This window comes from Ictidomys tridecemlineatus, chromosome Y (assembly GCF_052094955.1).
Source record: "Ictidomys tridecemlineatus isolate mIctTri1 chromosome Y, mIctTri1.hap1, whole genome shotgun sequence".
NCBI lineage: Eukaryota > Metazoa > Chordata > Mammalia > Rodentia > Sciuridae > Ictidomys > Ictidomys tridecemlineatus.
Genome location: NC_135494.1, coordinates 1,113,553 through 1,116,980, shown reverse-complemented (window position 1 = coordinate 1,116,980; position 3,428 = coordinate 1,113,553). Strand labels below are relative to the sequence as shown.

At 40.9% G+C, this 3,428-nt stretch overlaps 1 pseudogene; it reads left to right on the top strand.

Moving 5' to 3' along the window:
- Positions 1-450: 450 nt before the first annotated feature.
- LOC144371940 (ubiquitin-conjugating enzyme E2 N pseudogene) lies at positions 451-3,199 on the top strand (annotated as a pseudogene).
- Positions 3,200-3,428: the final 229 nt, after the last annotated feature.

Below are 3,428 nucleotides of genomic sequence, written 5' to 3'. Positions count from 1 at the left end.
TATTATGTGTGCACACTTGTGTTTTGTGTTATATGTTTGAATGTACGTATGTCTATATATCATATATGATGATCGCTCATGAAAAAATGAATCCAAATATTTTTTTTAATATTTATTTATTTAGTTAGTTTTTGGCGGACACAACATCTTTGTTTGTACGTGGTGCTGAGGATCGAACCTGGGCGGCACGCATGCCAGGCAAGTGCACTATCGCTCGAGCCACATCCCCAGCCCCCAAATATTTTTTTTTTATTTCACGTGATTTAAATGGTTTAATTTAAATTGGGTAAATTTAAAACTGTTAAGAATTGTTTTAATATGTAACAAAAAAGGAGGTTAACAGATCTGTTTGTTTACTTTCACCTTTCCTTTACATTATATTTAATAATTCTCTTCAAGATAATGTAAATTGTTAAGAAAATTGTTTTCTTTTATTGCCTTCTGGAATGTTACACAATTTTTTCTTTAGCCATTATTGCCAGAATTCCTATCTTCATCACAGTGCCAGTGAAGACAATGTAAATTGTTAAGAAAATTGTTTTCTTTTAGTGCCTTCTGGAATGTTACACAATTTTTTCTTTAGCCATTATTGCCAGAATTCCTATCTTCATCACAGTGCCGGTGAAGACAAAGATAAAACTAATCTACAGCTTCTGCAATAGCCATCACTGAACTGCTTGCAGAATTTGCCTAGACTATGTGTCCCTTGTATGCATTGTGAACTCACTTGTATGGATTGTGAAATATCTGTTAGTGCATCAACTTTTGGTAGTGTTGGGGTATTTTTGCTCGTATTCTTGACGACAAGAGCCGTCAATTGGCTTGGTGTATCTTCCTCCTTTCTGCTTGTCATGATCATTCAGCTAAAATTTGGGGGCCAACAGAGGTGAGGCAAAGAACCTCACCCCCCCACTGGTACAAAGACCTCTCCACAGGTGTGGCTGTATACTGGACCGGTAGTCAATAACGGGTAAGATCCAATTACAATGGTACCAACCTAAGACAGGAGGCTGACGCCCTGAGGTCAGCTCATCCGAAGACGGGTAAGGACCATATGTAGTATTGGACAACCTAAGGCAGGCACGGTCCCTAAGCCACATGCTTGTTGTTTAAACAGAGAGGGGGAGATGTTGAGAGCCACAGCCAAAGGGGCCCCAGCAAACTTCCAGCTGCCGGCTGATGATCCTGCTGCCAGCAAACTTCCAGCTGCCGGCTGATGATTGGCTCACAGTGGCCCCAGCAACATTTAGCTGATTGGCTCCTCTGCGGTGATGTTCATAGGGCTGTTTCCCTGCCCTTCAGACTGCCAGCTGATGATTGGCTCACAGCGGCCCCAGCAACATCCACGGAACTGCTCATTGGGTGACTTCTTTGGCTCTGCCCACGCAACCCAGCCAATCGGCCTCAAGAGCAGGAGGATTGTGGGAGGTTGAGAGGCTGGTGTGGGGGTGAGAGGCTTGTGGAAACCGGTGGTGGCAGTTGGGCTCTGAGGGTTTTTCCCTGAGGAGCTGTTTTGTTTGGCGTTTGTAGTTCTAAAAATAAAGTTAGTTTCTTTTGACAAGTGGCTCCTGAATTGTGTCAAGGCCGACTTCGGCATCTGCCGAGAACTAAGAAAAAATAAATAAATGTTATTTATGTTATTATGTTATTTATGATGCATCCCCAATAGTACTTACCCTTAGGAAAGAAAGCTGACTGAGTATGAAATTGTTGCAATCACAGAACTCAGCAATTGAGAGAGATTCTGCCAACCACAGTGGGTCACTGTGCCTGCACTCTTAATATAGACAACACTGTATTCACTGATCTCTTGATTCTTTCTGAAAGTCTATTGTTCCTTCTTTAAGGAAATGCCTAGAACATGACTTCTGAGCATGGATCACAAAGAAGATTCCCCTAGAGATAGCATATATACAAATTGACACTCGGGTTGCCACAGTTTGTCAATTGGGGATTGTGTTATCTTGTGGGATTACATGAAGAGAACAACTAGATATTTGCAAGTGCATTTCTCCTTAACAAAATTAATAAAATAGAAAACATGTGAGGCGAGCAAAGCTGGAGACGAAACCAGAGGCCGAACTCGGGATCTGACAAGATGGCCGGGCTGCCCCGCAGGATCATCGAGGAAACCCAGAGTTTCCTGGCAGAACCAGTTCCTGACATTAAAGCAGAACCAGATGAGAGCAACGCCTGTTATTTTCATGTGGTCATTGCTGGCCCCCAGGATTCCCCCTTTGAGCGAGAGACTTTTAAACTTGAACTATTCCTTCCAGAAGAATACCCAATGGCAGCACCTAAAGTACGTTTCATGACCAAAATTTATCATCCTAATGTAGACAAGTTGGGAATAATATGTTTAGATATATTGAAAGATAAGTGGTCCCCAGCACTGCAGATCCGCACAGTTCTGCTATTGATCCAGGCTTTGTTAAGTGCTCCTAATCCAGATGATCCATTGGCAAATGATGTAGTGGAGCAGTGGAAGACCAACGAAGCCCAAGCCATAGAAACAGCTAGAGCATGGACTAGGCTATATGCCATGAATAATATTCAAATCGATCCGATCATCAAGTGTGCATCACTTCTCCTGTTCTGCCAAGATTTCTTCCTTTTTTGTTTGCATTTAATGGACACAGTCTTAATAGAAACATTACAGAATAAAAGCCCAGACATCTTCAGTCCTTTGGTGATTAAATGCACATTAGCAAATCTATGTCTTGTCCTGATTTACTGTTGTAAAGCATGAGCCGAGGCTAGAAATATCATCTGGATTGTTGCAAAACGTTTAAAAGCAGTGGCTCTCTGCTTTTATTCATTTCCCCCATCATGGTTTAAGTATAAAGCACTATGAATGAAGGTAGTTGACAGGGTTAGCTGCCAGGGGTATGGGTGTGTTTATTTTTTATTTTATTTTTTGAGGGGAAAGGTAGTTTTATTTTAATTTTATGGACTCCTTTCACTCCCCTTTATGGTGAGCTAATTGCATTGGTTAAAAGCAGCTAACCAGAATATGCTCTCTAGCTAAGTCTAACTTTATTTAGACTCTGTAGATGGACAAGCTTGATTGTTTGAATCAAAATGGGAACATTAAACAAACATCACAGCCTTCACTAATAACATTGTGACTTTGCTGTCAGGTGTAGATTTCCCCCCTTCAAAAAAAGAAAAAAAAAAAAAAACTTGTGACCATTTTGTATGGCTTGTATGGAATTCTGTAAATCTTATGTTTTTTTAAAAAATATTTATTTTTTAGTTATTGGCGGACACAACATCTTTGTTTTGTATGTGGTGCTGGGGATTGAACCCGGGACGCACGCATGCCAGGTCAGCGTGCTACCGTTTGAGCCACATCCCCAACCAAATCTTATGTTTTAGTAAACTATTTTTTGTTATTGGACTTTGCCTTTGTACAGTTTATTTTACTG